The 17195-nt window shown below is 45.0% G+C and overlaps 1 protein-coding gene across 1 annotated transcript in view; it reads left to right on the top strand.

The window, feature by feature from the left end:
* The first annotated feature begins 186 nt into the window (after positions 1–186).
* DOLK (dolichol kinase) overlaps positions 187–17195 on the top strand; it is a 50439-nt gene continuing 33430 nt past the window's right edge. Inside the window, exon 1 of the mRNA XM_073540992.1 lies at positions 187–219. The gene's annotated coding sequence lies outside the window, so the exon portion shown is untranslated. The remainder of the gene's footprint in view (positions 220–17195) is intronic.

Below are 17195 nucleotides of genomic sequence, written 5' to 3'. Positions count from 1 at the left end.
AATCTTCCATTTCTGCCTCTTCTGTTCCTTGGTCTCTTCTTCCTCTTTATAGATCTAGACAGTCAGTATATACCATATCATTATGTAAGGGTGACCGTCTGCTGTCAGGGCGAGGGTCAGTGGATGATGAGGGGTTACTGTGAACAATAAATTTTCTTCTTATTCTATCTCCAGGTGCAGAGAAGGAAAACATCCCGGAGCACAATGATGTCACCGGCAGTAAGTGCAGCTTCACAATTACCGTATATACTCGTGTATAAGCCGACCTCCCTAATTTTGTCGCAAAAAACTGGGAAAACTCATTGACTCGCGTATAAGCCTAGGGTGCACAGTGAGTGGCCCCAGATAATGCTGCACAGTGAGTGTCCCCAGATAATGCTGCACAGTGAGTGGCCCCAGATAATGAGGACAGTGAGTGGCCCCAGATAATGCTGCACAGTGTGTGGCCTCAGATAATGCTGCACAGTGTGTTGTGGCCCCAGATAATACTGCACAGTGTGTGGCCCCAGATAATGCTGCACAGTGTGTGGCCCCAGATAATGCTGCACAGTGAGTGGCCCCAGATAATGCTGCACGGTTTGTGTCCCCAGATAATGCTGCATAGTGAGTGGCCCCAGATAATGCTGCACAGTGTGTGGCCCCAGATAATGCTGCACAGTGAGTGGCCCCAGATAATGCTGCACAGTGAGTGGCCCCAGATAATGCTGCACAGTGAGTGGCCCCAGATAATGCTGCACAGTGAGTGGCCCCAGATAATGCTGCACAGTGAGTGGCCCCAGATAATGCTGCACAGTGAGTGGCCCCAGATAATGCTGCACAGTGTGTGGCCCCAGATAATGAGGACATTGAGTGGCCCCATCATGTTGCTGCTGCTGCCTCCGTTCCAAAAAAATAAAAAAAACTGTATACTCACCTCCTGCTGCCCGCTGCTCATCAGCGTTGCTAGCTCTGGAATGGGGACAGGTGAATATAGCTCCCCCCGTTCATACTCACCCCCTCCTGGCGCTCGTCTCTGCAGTGCAGCCCCTGCTTGTTCCATGTTCTGGGCGCCGCTGCTCTTCTTGCTTCAGCGGTCACGTGGTACCACTTATTAAACTCATGTATATGTGCATATTCATGAGTTTAATGAGCGGTACCACGTGACCGCTGAAGCAAGAAGAGCAGCGGCGCCCAGAACATGGAACAAGCAGGGGGCTGCAGAGAAGAGCCAGGAGGGGGTGAGTATGATCTCCGACCCACCCCCCGCCGCCCCCCGGTGTATGACTCGTGTATGAGCCAAGAGGGGGACTTTCAGCCCCAAAAAATGGGCTGAAAATCTTAGCTTATACACGAGTATATACCGTATATCCATATATCTGGCCGTGTCTGATATTTCTGATGAAAGGGTTCATGTCTATGACTGTACCACATAAAGGTGGTGAACTGTGGATTTAGGGGTTCAAAGCTTAAAGAATCCCAGTAACTTGTCCTAAATATGTGTGATTCTTTTTAACCTGGTGTAAATGCCGCTGTTCTCCTGAATCGGCGCTGTTTTTCTTTTGTTCCTGAGCCTCTCTGTTTAAGAGATATGGCCCTGAATTCCCTGTATTTCTAGTCTTGTTAGCCAACTGGGTGTAGTCCTCAGGATGACACGGTCACCCACTGGAAAGAGTCCACACCCACTTGACTTCAAAACCTAGATTTATATACAGGCAAGATGATGCCATATCTCAGGAACAAAAGAAAATCAGCTCCGAATTCAGGAGAACAGCGGCATTTACACCAGGTAAGTAATTAACTCCCTGCCTATTTAAAGGACAGCACTCATATCTTAAGACTTCTAAAAAATGTAGAATGGCAGGACCACATATCACCTCACTGTACACCATTATTCAGAATAAGAAAGGGTGTGAATCAGTGGATTATTTTATATCTGAAAATGGTATACCTAAGGATCAGATTGGTTTTATTTTAGACTGCATTGAGTTTATTTTAACCCATAACTATTTTAGATTTGGGATGAACTACTAATCCCAGAAGTGGGGTACTGCCATGGGCACCAGGTTCGCCCCTAGTTACGTCAACCTTTATGTGGGGAAATGGGAACATGAGACCATCTACCCCGGTGGGGATCTACGGGCGAACCTGGTGCTATGGCGACGTTTTATTGATGATTTTTTTTTATCTGGTCAGGTGGCGATATTTTATTGAATGAATTTTTAAGTGAATTAAATAAAAATTGTTATTTTTTAAACTTTACTGCCACCACCAGTCACAAAGAGGTAAATTTGTTAGATTTGAGGATTTTTATTGAAAACCATACTATTCAGACCCAATTATACCACAAACCCACGGACTCCAATAATTTCATTTCCCTAGACAGTTGTCACCTCCCGAAGTGGCTCCTAAATGTTCCCAAGAGTCGGCTCATAAGAGCTCACAGAAACTGCTCTAGAGAACAAGATTTTAACAAAGAGGCGGAGTCTCTAAATACTAGGTTTCAGCATAAAGGATATGACATAGACTCCTTGAAAAAAAACACAGAATTGGTTAGCAAAATACAAAGGGAACAACTACTGAATCCCAGGGAAAGGGACAAGTATGATTTTTATGCTAGAGAAGAAATTCCTATTATCCTACAATATAACGCTAATGTCAAAATTATTAAGAGTATTGTTAGAAAACATTGGAATATTTTACAAAACGATAAGATTATTGGTGAATTATTACCAACGCATCCCAGATTTGTGTTCAGAAAGGCCAACAATCTTGGCATTATTATTGCTCCCTCAATTCCAAGAACTTTAAAGAGGAACAACACACGTGAATCAAGACTTCCAAATGGCTTCTTTCCATGTAAAAAGTGTGGGCCTTGTAAAAAATTGGGTATGAAAAAAACAAATGGCAATCACCAACAAATCTATTGAGATTAAAATTACAGATTTTATCACCTGTGACAATAAAGGCGTTATTTATGGGATCACATGTCCATGCGGGAAGATGTATATTGGAAGAACTATACGTCCAATGTGCATAAGGATTGCTGAACATCTTCGTAATATTGCCAATAAAGTCACTGGCCATCCTCTTTCAAATCACTTCTCCATATACCATGGAGGCTCTATTAGAGACATTAAGATAACTGGTATCAAAACAGTTAAAAAAAAGTTATAGAAAGAGGAATTATATTAACCAGATGTCGAGAGAGGAAAGTGAATGGATATTCAAAATGAACACTCTCATGCCGAATGGATTAAATAGTGAAATAGAATTATTTGCTTTTAATATTTAGTACTCCTCTGAATGTGTGCCAGGTATATAAGCGCCATCTCTGTAACAAGGCCCACCCTGATGAAGGAAACAGAAGCCTTCCGAAACGCGTAGGATAGTGATTTGGTCCTTCTAGCGATCCTTAGCCGATCACGTGACTTACCACGTGACCGTGACGTCACGCAAGGTCGTGTACCTTGCAGGCTTAAGCTAACTTACGGCATACCCGCCACCCTACATTGGCGGCAGTGCGTTGGCCAGCAGGACAATTGTCACTTCTGTGGCGCCGGGAATCCAGCCGCTGCGGCTGTGAGTCCGGGGGGCGCGGTTCCTGGGTCTATGGGCATGCGCGTCCGGAGTAGTGGGCAGCGCCTGTCGGGGTCATGTGAGTGGTATCATCGGCCTGGTGGGGGTGTCGCCGGGCGTGAGAATGCCGCGGGTGGGACTTGGCTGACAGTTTGGGGAAAGAGGACCTGCTGACCCCGGTGGTCCGTGGGGTACCTGATCTGGGGAGTTGCCTGGAATATTTGCTTCCAGACCCATAATCCGGCTAGGAATCGTGGAATCGCCAGAGCAGCAGGAGCAGGTGCAGCATTCACCTGTGCAACAGCAGCTCACTGAGAAGCCCCACTTAAGTGACCCAGCGACGACCGCGTAGCGGCACAAGAGATGGAAGCGTGGGTGAGAGAAGATCCAATCAGAGGAGTTCCAGCAGACTGGATGAGTCTCCAGCCCCTAAGGAGGATCCTTCGGCTGAGAGATGTCCCCGCGCGCATTCCGGTACCATTCAGTTACACTTCACTGGTAAGTGATCTTTATGAACGTTCACACGTGATGCAGTCTTCCCCTTGTCTCTCCCAAATTTCTGCGAGGGGAAGGAATGTACCTCCAAGGCCAAGCATATGGAATGCGTAACTTGCAGGGCCCTGCTACCAGATTCCTATGGGAAAAGACTGTGTCAGTCATGCATTCAGCAGACAGTAACGGAAGAGACACTAGACTTTGAGTCCAGCCTGAGGGAGATTGTTAGGGCTGAGGTTAGGGAATCAGTAAGATCCCTTTCCCAGGAAGGTGTCCGTAAGGAAAGTAGGCCCAGCTTCGCAATGTCGGACAGTGGTAGTGACTCAGGGGAAATTGTCTCGGCCTCAGAGGGAACAGGAGGGTGCGTCGGTTCTGCTCTCTAAACCCCAGAGAAGGTCCGCAAGCGATAGATGCTCTCTTGATCCCATGTGATTTCAAGCTGCCATATGCCATTCCTCCAATAGCCTCGATTCCTTTAGTTTTCAAGAATATACGGGAGGACAGGGCACGCGTTATCCTAATTGCCCCTTTTTGGCCCAAGAGGCCGTGGTTTTCTTGGCTGAAGAGGATGTCCATAACCAACCCATGGGTTTTTCCGGAACTCTCAGACCTCCTCTCCCAGGGACCAATCCTCCATCCTTGATTGTCCAGTTTACATCTGACGGCATGAAATTTGAGAGGATGATGTTAATAGGGAAAGGGTTTTCTCATAACCTTGTGAACACTTTACTCAAGAGTAGGAAAGCATCCACGGCAAAAATATATGCCAGAACCTGGAGCAAGTTTCTATCAGCATCAGGGGTGGAGGTTGGGGGAAAAGTTCAGATAGGCCAAGTGTTGGAGTTCCTACAAAAGGGCCTGGAGATGGGTCTATCCATAAACACCCTCAAAGTCCAGGTGTCGGCTCTAGGGGCTCTGTATAATTGTGATCTGGAGGGAAATTATTGGATTTCTAGGGTTATCGGCATCGACAAGGTCTAGGCCCAGCCTTAGAGGTTAATGTCTTGGGATTTGAATTTAGTTCTAACAGCATTGACGGAATCTCCCTTTGACCCCATTGAGGTAGCCCCAATAAAAATTCACTCTCTCAAAACGGCCCTTCGTGTTGCATTGACATCAGCCCGTAGGGTTAGTTACAATCATGCCCTATTCAGACTACCACCATATACCCAGTTTAGGGAGGGTTATTTTGAAGCCAGATCCCTCATATTTGCCAAAAGTAGCCTCTTAAGTTCCACAGACTGCAGGAGATAGTGCTTCCTTCCTTCTGTGCCAACCCCGGGAATCAAAGGGAAGAGAGGCTCCATTCACTAGATGTCAAGGGATCCCTGCTTAGTTATATTTCAATAACTGTCCCTTATTGAATTTTATAATGATTAACACAAAGAGAAAAACAACAACCAGACAAACACTGGATTTGAAACACAGCTCTCCACCCCACAACCTTAAGAAACATTATTCATGCGTTATTTATACATCTTGGCTCTGCAAAACCAGTATAATTGGATGAACAAATATTTGAGCATAGCAACAATAGTCAAACGAATTACAAATAGCTTGTGAAAACGCTAATAACATTTTTATTACATTTCAAAGAAGTTTCATTTGAGGCATCATATAAACACAGCTCAAAGCAAGCGGAGTCGAAATCTCCTCCATTCCCTAGACGTCGAACCAGAGCCATCAATACATATACCCCATATCTTGTCAAATTTAGAGATAGTATCTCTTTTTATGTATGTCTTTTTCCTATTTACTAACTTTATCAATAAATTCTGATATCATAGGCTCCTGATCTGCTATCCATTTTTTGGCTATCAAGTTTCTTGCCGTATACAACATACGTGCAGCCGCAATTTTGCTGTACTCATCAATAGACAGATCTTCAACATATCCCAATATACATACTAAGGGTGTAAGCTCTACATCAACTGAATAAACCCTGATAATCGTTGCTATAACACTGCTCCAAAAGGACACCAAGTTAGGACAGTTCCACATCATATGAAACTTATCTGCCATGTTAGTTTTACATCTAAGACAGTAGGGATTTGACTGAAATCCTATATTAAATAAGAATTGAGGTGTCCTGTACACCTGGTGTATCACATATATATGGGAAAGTCTATAAGACTCGCTTAAAGACAGCTGTGGAACTTTGCAGTATATCTGACCAGTGATTTTTCTCTATGGGTCCCATTACACTCTCCCATTTCACTTTTGATCGCATCGGCTGGTTTGTCAATATAATGTCTAAAAGAATGTTATAAAGCAATGAGATCAGTCCAGAAGAACTGTGTAGATTATCTATTCTCTGTATTATTGAGTTTTGAGGTGCCTCTCCTTCCAAAACAATTCTGTCCGCCCGATATGCGTGTCTAAATTGTAAGTATGTATAGAATTCACAGGGAGGTAACCCATACTCGCTTTGCAGCTGTGAGAATTCCTTAATCACATCACCTATCAGCACTTGATTAAGGGTACCGTTACACCTAGCGATGCACCAGCGATCCTGACCAGCGATATGACGTGGTCAGGATCGCTGGTACATCGCTAGGTGGTCGCTAGTGAGCTGCCACTCAGGCAGATCTCACCAGCGACATCGCTGGGGACGGGGATCGCTACTTACCTGTCACATTAGGCGATCCTGCGTCCTCCCGCACGCGTCCACGTGTCGCTCGTCGTCACAGTAGGAAGCCCAGCAGGAAGCTGACGACGAGAAATGATCCAGCAGCTTCTCGCGCGATTAGCGATTACCAGCGGGGGAGCGGGTTGTAGGTAAGTATCACATGCAGCGATATCGCTAGCAATATCGCTGCAACGTCACAAAATCGGTGACTTTACAGCGATATTGCTAGCGATATCGCAGTATGTAACGGGGGCTTAAGTCTGTTTAAACCCTTGGCGCACCAGGAGCCAAATCCCACAGTTGGTATAGATTTGGAAGCCATGGAGTGTTCCATAATGAAGTAAATTGTGACACACCTTTTATTCCTTGTAATTTTTTCACCATCCCCCAAAGTTTGACACAACAGCATAGCTGGTATTTTGCTTCCAAGTGCCCCAAACTTATACACCTCCAATACCTCATAGAGTTTGTCCGATTGCAAATAGTGCTGCAGCAACGTACGCTGAGCTCCGCCTCCCCCAGGGTCATCCCATCCCCGAATATGTTGAAGCTGAGATGCCACATAATATACCCATGGGTTAGGAACCGCAAGCCCTCCCATTGTTTTATTTCTTTGCAAAGTTTCCAGTTTAATTCTCGGAAACTATTTGCCCCATATTAATTTTTTAAACTCCTGATTGACTCTAAAGAAATACTTCTGATTTATCCATACTGGGGAGTTGTGCAGAACATACAGCAATTGTGGCATCCAAATAATTTTGACCAGGTTAGCATGGCCCATAACCGACAATGGTAACTTAGACCAAAGTAAGAGAATTCTTTGTCTCTTTTCAGAGAATTAGGAAGGGGCTTAGAATCTCAAAGAGCACTTTAGCTAGGTGGATCAGGGAAGCAATTTGTTTACACTCCAAGTGTGACAACAGAGCTTCTTTATTCAGGAATAAAAAGGAACAATATATGATAAGTTTAACCCCTTTACTTCCAAGGGTGGTTTGCATGTTAATGAACAGGCCAATTTTTACAATTCTGACCACTGTCCCTTTATGAGGTAATAACTCTCGAATGCTTCCATGGATCACGGTGATTCTGACATTGTTTTTCTCGTGACATATTGTACTTCATGTTAGTGGTAAAATTTTGTTGATATATCTTGCATTTATTTGTGAAAAAAATGGAAAATTTTGAAAATTTTGCAATTTTCCAACTTTAAATTTTCATGCCCTTAAATCACAGAGATAAGGCACACAAAAAACTTAATAAGTAACATTTCCCACATGTTTACTTTACATCAGCACAATTTTGGAACAACATTTTTTTTTATTAGGAAGTTATAAGGCTTAAAAGTTGACCAGCGATTTCTCATTTTACAACACCATTTTTTTTTTTAGGGACCACATCACATTTGAAGTCACTTGAGGGGTCTATATGATAGAAAATACCCAAAAGTGACACCATTCAAAAAACTGCACCCTTGACGGTACTCAAAACCACATTCAAGATGTTTATTAATCCTTCAGGTGCTTCACAGGAATTTTTTGAATGTTTAAAAAAAAAATGAACATTTAACTTTTTTTCACAAAAATATTACTTTTTACAGGTCCAATTTTTTTTTTATTTTGCCAAGGGTAAAAGGAGAAATTGGACAGCTAAAGTTATTGTGCAATTTGTCCTGAGTATGCTGATACCTGATATGTGGGGGGGGGACCACTGTTTCGGCACATGGCAGAGCTTGGAAGGGAAGGAGCGCCGTTTGACTTTTTCAATGCAAAAGTGGCTGGAATTGAGAAGACGCCATGTCGCGTTTGGAGAGCCCCTGATGTGCCTAAACAGTGGACACCCCCCCCCCCCCCACAAGTGACCCCATTTTGGAATCTAGAAAAACCAAAGAAACTTATCTAGATGTGGTGAGAACTTTGAACCCCCAATGTCTTCACGGAAGTTTATAACATACAGCCGTACAATTAAAAAATCATATTTTTGTCCACAAAAATGATCTTTTCACCCCCAATTTTTGTTTTCCCAAAGGAAACAGGACCCCAAAAGTTATTGTGCAATTTGTTCTGAGTACGCCAATAACCCATATGTGATAAATCACTGTTTCAGTGCATGGCAGAGCTCGGAAGGGAATGATTGCCGTTTGACTTTTTCAACGCAGAATTGGGTGGAATTGAGATCAGATGTCATGTCGCGTTTGGAGAGCCCCTGATGTGCCTAAACAGTGGAAACCTCACCACAAGGTACCCCATTTTGGAAACTAGTCCCCCAAGGAACTTATCTATATGTGTGGTGAGCACTTTGAACCCCCATGTGCTTCACAGAAGTTTATAACGTCGCGGCGTGAAAATAAAAAAAATCATTTTTTTCCACAAACATGATCTTAGTCCCCAATTTTTTTATTTTCCCAAGGGTAACAGGAGAAATGTGACACCAAAAGTCATTGTCCCATTTGTCCTGAGTACGCTGATACCCCATATGTGGGAGTAAACTACTGTACGGGCACACGTTGGGGCTTGGAAGGGAAGTAGTGACGTTTTGGAATGCAGACTTTGATGGAATGGTCTGCGGGTGTCATGTGTCGTTTGGAGAGCTCCTGATGTGCCTAAACCCCCCACAAGTGACCCCATTCTAGACCCCCCAAGGAACTTATCTAGGTGTGGTGAGCACTTTGAACTCCCAAGTGCTTCAAAGAAATTTATAACGTAGAGCCATAAAAATAAAAAAAAATCATTTTTTTTCCACAAAAATGACATTTTTGCCCCCAATTTGTTATTTTCCCAAGGGTAACAGGAGAAATTAGACCCCAAAACTTGTTCTGCAATTTGTGCTGAGTAGGCTGATAACCCATATGTGGTGGTAAACCACTTTTTGGGCGCATGGCAGAGCTTGGAAGGGAAGGAGCACCGTTTGACTTTTTCAACGCAGAATTGGCTGGAATTGAGATCAGACGCCATGTCGCGTTTGGAGAGCCCCTGAAGTGCCTAAACAGTGGAAACGCCCCAATTCTAACTCCAACCCTAACCCCAACACACCCCTAACCCTAATGCCAACCCTAGCCCTAATGGGAAAATGGAAATAAATACATTTATATTTTATTTTATTATTTTTCCCCAACTAAGGGAGTATTAAAGGGGGGTTTGATTTACTATTTATGGCGGTTTTTATGTTTGGCGGCTGTCACACGCTAAAAGACGCTTTTTATTGCAAAAAATAGTTTTTGCATCACCACATTTTGAGAGCTATAATTTTTGCGTATTTTGACCCACAGAGTCATGTGAGGTCTTATTTTTTGCGGGATGAGTTGACGTTTTTATTGATACAATTTTCGGGCACATGACTTTTTTGATCGCTTTTTATTCTGATTTTTGGGACGCAGAATGAACAAAAACCAGCAATTCATGAATTTCTTTTGGGGGGTGCGTTTACACCGTTCCGCGTGTGGTAAAATTGATAAAGCGGTTTTATTCTTCGGGTTAGTACGATGACAGCGATACCTCATTTACATATTTTTTTATGTTTTGGAGCTTTTATACAATAAAAACTATTATATAAAAAATAATTATTTTTGCATCGCTTTATTCTGCGAGCTATAACTTTTTTCTTTTTTCGCTGATGACGCTGTGTGGCGGCTCGTTTTTTTGCGGGACAAGATGACGTTTTCAGTGGTACCATGTTTATTTATATCCGTCTTTTTATCGCGTGTTATTGCACTTTTTGTTCTGCAGTATGATTATTAAGCATTGTTGTTTGCCTTTTTATTGAAGGGGTTCACTAAAGGGGTTAACTAGTGGGACATTTTTATAGAGTGGGTTGTTACGGACGCAGCGATACTAAATATGTGTACTTTTATTGTTTGTTTTTTTTATTTACAAAAAAAGAATTTATTGGGGAATATTTTTTTTTTAAATTTGAGGAATTTTTAAAAAATTATTTTTACACATGATTTTTTTTTTTACTTTATTATTTTGTCCCAGGGGGACATTACTATATTGTGTCTGATCGCTGATCTGACAGGCACTGCAGGCAGCTTCTCAGCGCCTGCTCTCAGAAGGCACTGAGAAAGCCGCCTCCCTGCAGGACTCTAAAGGCCCCTGCAGCCATATTTGATCCGAGGGCCTGAAGGAAGGAGGCCCTCGGAACAACGCAAGCACATCACGTTGTTCCGAGGGTCTCAGGGAAGCATAGGATTCTTCCATATGCCCCCAGTACACTGTGATCATGTTTGATCGCAGTGTGCCAGGGTTTAATGTGCCGGGAGTGGTCTGTGTCCGCTCCTGGCACATAGTGCCGTGTGTCAGCTGTGATAATCAGCTGACACCTGGCCGCGATCAGCTGCGCTCCGCCCGTGAGCGCAGCCGATCGCGTATGACGTACTATTCCATCCATGGGACTTAAGTCCCAGGTCTCATGGACGAAATAGTATGTCCAATATAACAAAGGGGATAATACAGGGTGGGCCATTTATATGCCCATTGTGTTGGATTGTCAATGCAACCCACTTCTCCCACTCTTGGCACACTGATAGCAACACCGCAGAAGAAATGCTAGCACAGGCTTCCACTATCCGTTGTTTCAGATGCTGCACATCTCGTATCTTCACAGCATAGACAATTGCCTTCAGATGACCCCAAAGATAAAAGTCTAAGTGGGTCAGATCGGGAGACCTTGGTGGCCATTCATTTGGCCCATGACGACCAATCCACTTTCCAGGAAAATGTTCATGTAGGAATGCTTGGACCTGACACCCATAATTGATGGAATGGTGTGGTATATTGGGTACAAAGATAGTGGGGCCATTCTTCATCGCTGGAAACCTCAATGTCACTGGATAACTGAAATTGCTACATGATGATGTGTTGCCCTCTTTATGCACTGAATGTTAGGGTTGGCGGAACGCACCAAATAATAAAATAGTAGTAAGGTGCGTTCGCAGCCCGGGGTCCACCGTGCAGGGGTGGTAAACTGCTGCTTAGTAATGGCAGAAGTATAAACGGTATAGAAAAGGTCACGTGGGTTAATGTCACCCAGTGTGAACAGGGTGAACTCTGTTACCTCACAGAGCCGCACTACCGCAGAAAATAAATGCCGGAGGCTGTTTAGCTCACAGAGCCCGGTCACGGAGCGCACACAATGCGTTCACAGAACTCTGCCCCAAGGACACGGGCAAGGTCAGTGGGAAATAAAAGTCAGCATTGAGTGGATGAATGTCATCCACTCAATGCCGACTTTTATTCCCCATTGAATTGCATTGGGTTGGGTTTCGGACGAAACTCCGACTTTTTTTGCCCTAGTCGGACCAGTTTCATCAGAAACAAATTTTGTTTCATGAAACCCGATCCGACCCAAGTCGCTCAACTCTAGTGTCCACAGCTCATGACTGTGGAGGACTTCCAGTGTCACGACCAGTTCCCCCATATTACATGTGTTCATAGCGTAGCAGCACCCTGGGAAAGGCAATAATTTTGTGTCCTCTATCACTTTTTTATGTAACTTTTATTATCCTAACTAGTTAAGGCTATCATGTTATAATGTTCCTGGTTCTGTTTTTCAGTCTTACAGGTGAAACTGTTATATTTTGGACAGACAACTAATAGCAAAGCCACAAAAGACTAAAGCCTCCAAAAATTCAAATTTCACAGCATAAAGCAGTGCTGCCTTTTTTCTGCTGTGTAATTTATATTTTGGACAGCTCTCCCCTCAATTCTCTGTCTCTCGGAATTACTAGTGAGAGGATGGGCAGGGCAGCAGGACAGAACAACGCAGCCCATGTGCAGGGCACATGAGTCATTGTTTTTGCCTATGCAGAGTGCAGCAGATGAAATTTATGTAGCATTGGCTGCTGCACTCTGCATAGGCAGGAATAAAGATTACAAAATTCACTTCACTTTACTGAGAGCGTTATCATCTCACAGCTGAATGGTGGGCACTCATCGAGCTTCAGCACCACTTCGACTATTCTCTGATATGAGTTACACCCATACTACCCACGCATCCTGTACTCCATATCACAGTATATGTATTTTACATATATTTTTTTTTTTATTGCTGCAAAACTCTGAACACTAAAAAACAAACAGATGATGAGGACTGTGCATTAACCTCCGCCGTGGTTCACACACCAGGTATCAGCATTTCTTGCTTATTCACAAGTTTCTGGACTCCACTGATCACACACTGATCGTCTGCGCTGTGAAGCGGCCATCCATCTTTTGTCCTGGGGTCTCATCTTACCCGCCAGCTGTATCTGTTTTTTTCCAACACAATACACGGCATGACCTCCCTTAGAAGAGAACAAGGGCAACAGCATCACTTAACCCATTAGTCGGTCAATCCCTTTCCCACCCACGGGATGGTCCTAGTTTTCCTCCCTTTGAGTCTGGTAGTTGAAACTCCAAAACCTATGATGGATCATAATTTCTAAATGAAAGGTCATATAGGGGCAGTTTCTGCGCCATCAGAACTGACCAGGCCCCAGTTTCACCGCTCTATACACATTATGATCCCCCACACAGTATGATGGTCATCACAACCCCATATACAGTATAAGACCACACGCACAGCTTCCCCTATATATAGTATGAGCCCCCACATACTGCCATCTCTATGTACAGTAAAAGCCCACACAGGTCCTCTATATAGTATGAGACATACATATACAGTTGTGCTCAAAAGTTTACATATCCCGGCAGAATTTTTGCTATCTTGGCCTTTTTTCAGAGAATATGAATGATAACACCAAAACTTTTTCTCCACTCATGGTTAGTGGTTGGGTGAAGCCATTTATTGTCAAACTATGTTTTCTCTTTTTAAATCATAATGACAAACCAAAACATCCAAATGACCCTGATCAAAAGTTCACATACCCCATTTCTTAATACCGTGCATTGCCCCCTCTAACATCAATGACAGCTTGAAGTCTTTTGTGGTAGTTGTGGATGAAGTTCTTTGTGTTCTTAGATGGTAAAGCTGCCCACTCTTCTTGGAAAAAAGCCTCCAGTTTAGTTTCTGTAAATTCCTGGGATGTCTAGCATGAACTGCGCGCTTGAGATCTCCCCAGAGTGGCTCAATTATATTGAAGTCAGGAGGCTGAGATGGTCACTCCAGAACCTTCACTTTGGTCTGCTGTAGCCAATGACAGGTCGACTTGGCCTTGTATTTTGGATCGTTGTCATGTTGGAACGTCCAAGTGCGTCCCATGCGCAGCTTCCGGGCTGATGATTGCAAATTAGCCTCCAGTATTTGTTGATAATGTGCTGCATTCATCTTTCTTTCAACTTTGACCAAGTTTCCTGTGCCTTTGTAGCTCACACATCCCCAAAACATCAGCAATCCACCCACGTGCTTTACAGTAGGAATGGTGTTCCTTTCATCATAGGCCTTGTTGACCTCTCTCCAAATGTAACGTTTATGGTTGTGGCCAAAAAGGTCAATTTTGGTCTCATCACTCCAAATTACCTTGTTCCAGAAGTTTTGAGGCTTATCTCTTTGCTGTTTTGCGTATTGTAGGCGAGATACTTTGTGGCATTTGTGCAGCAATGGCTTTCTTCTAGCAACTCAAACATGCAGCCCATTTTTCTTCAAGTGCCTCCTTATTGTGCATTTTGAAACAGCCACACTGCTAGTTTATAGAGAGTCCAGTATTTCAGCTGATGTTATTTGTGGGTTTCTCTTCGCTTCCCAAGCAATTTTCCTGGAGGTTGTGGAGGAAATTTTTGTTGGTCTACCTGACCGTGGTTTTGTTTTTACAGAACCCCTGATTTTCCATTTGTTAATCACAGTTTTAACGCTGCTGACTGGTATTATCAATTCCTTGGATATCTTTTTAGAATAGAATGGTATAGTTGGAAGGAACCTCCTGGGTCATCTGGTCCAACCCCCTACTCAAAGCAGGATTCACTAAATCATCCCAGATAGATGTCTGTCCAGCCTCTGTTTGAAGACTTCCATTGAAGGAGATATCACCACCTCTCATGGCAGCCTGTTCCACTCATTGATCACCTTCACTGTCAAAAAGTTTTTTCAAATATCTAATCTGTGTCTCCTCCCATTCAGTTTCATCCCATTGCTTCTAGTCTTTCCTTGTGAAAATGAGAATAAAGATGATCCTTTTACAATGCGACAGCCCAGGGCCGTTTTTAGGGGGGGACGGGGGGTGTGATCGCCCGGGGCGCCACCCAAGCCAGGGGGCGCCTGCCCAGGGCCGCCATCAGGGCATGACAGCCCTTACTGCTGAATGGGGCCCGATGAACAGCAGTACAGAAGGGGGCCCCGCAGATCAGGGGCCCTGCTCCTGTGCTTACAGTCATTGGGCCCCAAGTGCTGCATGTCATGGGGCGCCAGGCGGGCCCCAAGTGTGCGCTGCGGCCGGGCCTGCAGCGCACACATCAGCAGAGCTGCCACAGCGGCCGACATCCAAAGCTACAGAAGAGCTGAAGGACCTGTGGTGACGTCATCATTACCACAGTTCTTCACCATTGATCAGCCCGCCCCCTGATCACATGACGATGACGTCACCACAGGTCCTTTCAGCTCAGCCTCACACAGCTGCAGCTCCAACTTCAACACAGGAGCGAGGCCAGGTAAGAAATAAGTTTATTTTATTATTGAAAGGGGCAATATGTTTCCCTGGCAGAATGGAGACTCGGGGGCAGGACTGGAGACACACAGGGGCAAATATGGAGAAATGGGGGCAGAATGCAAGACATGGGGGCAGAATGTAAGACATGATGGGGGCAGAATGCAGACATGATGGGGCAGAATGCAAGACATGGGGGCAGAATGCAAGACATGGGGGCAGAATGCAAGACATGGGGTCAGAATGCAAGACATGATGGGGCAGAATGCAAGACATGATGGGGCAGAATGCTGGACATGATGGGGCAGAATGCAAGACATGATGGTTCAGAATGCAAGACATGATGGGGGCAGAATGCAAGACATGATGGGGGCAGAATGCAAGACATGATGGGGGCAAAATGCAGATATGATGGGGGCAGAATACAAGACATGATGGGGCAGAATGCAAGACATGATGGGGGCAGAATGCAAGACATGATGGGGGCAGAATGCTGGACATGATGGGGGAAGAATGCTGGACATGATGGGGGAAGAATGCTGGACATGATGGGGGAAGAATGCTGGACATGATGGGGGCAGAATGCTGGACATGATGGGGACAGAATGCAGGACATGATGGGGCAGAATGCAGGACATGATGGGGCAGAATGCAGGACATGATGGGGCAGAATGCAGATATGATGGGGCAGAATGCAAGACATGATAGGGCAGAATGCAGATATGATGGGGCAGATTGCAAGACATGATGTGGCAGAATGCAAACTTGATGGGGGCAGAATACAGATATGATGGGGGCAGATTGCAAGATATGATGGGGGCAGATTGCAAGACATGATGGGGGCAGATTGCAAGACATGATGGGGGCAGATTGCAAGACATGATGGGGCAGAATCCAGACATGGTGGGGGCAGAATGCAAGACATGGAGGCAGAATGCAGACATGATGGGGCAGAATGCAAGACATGGGGCAGAATGCAAGACATGGGGGCAGAATGTGCCAGTAAGACAGGATGGGGCAGAATGTGACAGTGAGACACGGGGGGGGGGGGCAGAAAGTGAGGCATGGGGGCAGAATGCAAGACATTGGGGCAGAATGTGACAGTAAGACACAGCAGGGGGGAGAATGTGACAGTGAGTCACGGGAGGGGGCAGAAAGCGAGACATGGGGGCAGAATGTGACAGTGGGACACTGGAGGGGGCAGAATGCGAGACATGGGGCAGAATGTGACAGTGAGACACAGGAGAGGGCAGAATGTGACAGTGAGACAGGATGGGGCAGAATGTGAGACATGGGGGCAGAATGGACATGGGGCAGAATGTGACAGTAAGACACAGGAGGGGGGCAGAATGTTACAGTGAGACACAGGAGGGGGGCAGAATGCGACAGTGAGACACAGGAGGGGGCAGAATGTGACAGTAATGACACAGGAGGGGGCAGAATGTGAGACATTGGGGCAGAATGGACATGGGGCAGAATGTGACAGTAAGACAAAGGAAGGGGCAGAATGTGACAGTGAGACACAGGAGGGGGCAGAATGTGACAGTAAGACACAGGAGGGGGGCAGAATGTGACAGTGAGACGCAGGAGGGGGCAGAATGTGCGGCACGGGGGCAGAATGTGACAGTAAGACACAGGAGGGGGCAGAATGTGACCGTGAGACACAGGAGGGGGCAGAATGTGACAGTAAGGCACAGGAAGGGGCAGAATGTGAAAGTGAGACACAGGACAGGGCAGGATGGAAGACACATGGTGCAGGATGGATACGATGTAGACGGGGCAGGATCGGGAGATCATATGGGGGCAGAATGGATACTCATGAGGGCAGGATGAGAGAAAATATGGCTGAAGTCAGGAATGAGATGCACAGGGGTCAGGATGGGGGATATTATTACCATAGGGGCTAATTAAGGGATATTATTACTGCAGTGATGTATTTATTTT

Source organism: Dendrobates tinctorius, unplaced genomic scaffold, assembly GCF_039654945.1.
Source record: "Dendrobates tinctorius isolate UK_male_01 unplaced genomic scaffold, ASM3965494v1 ptg000120l, whole genome shotgun sequence".
Classification (NCBI taxonomy): domain Eukaryota; kingdom Metazoa; phylum Chordata; class Amphibia; order Anura; family Dendrobatidae; genus Dendrobates; species Dendrobates tinctorius.
Note: the sequence above shows the minus strand (reverse complement) of the source record. Positions and strands in the feature narration are given on the sequence as shown.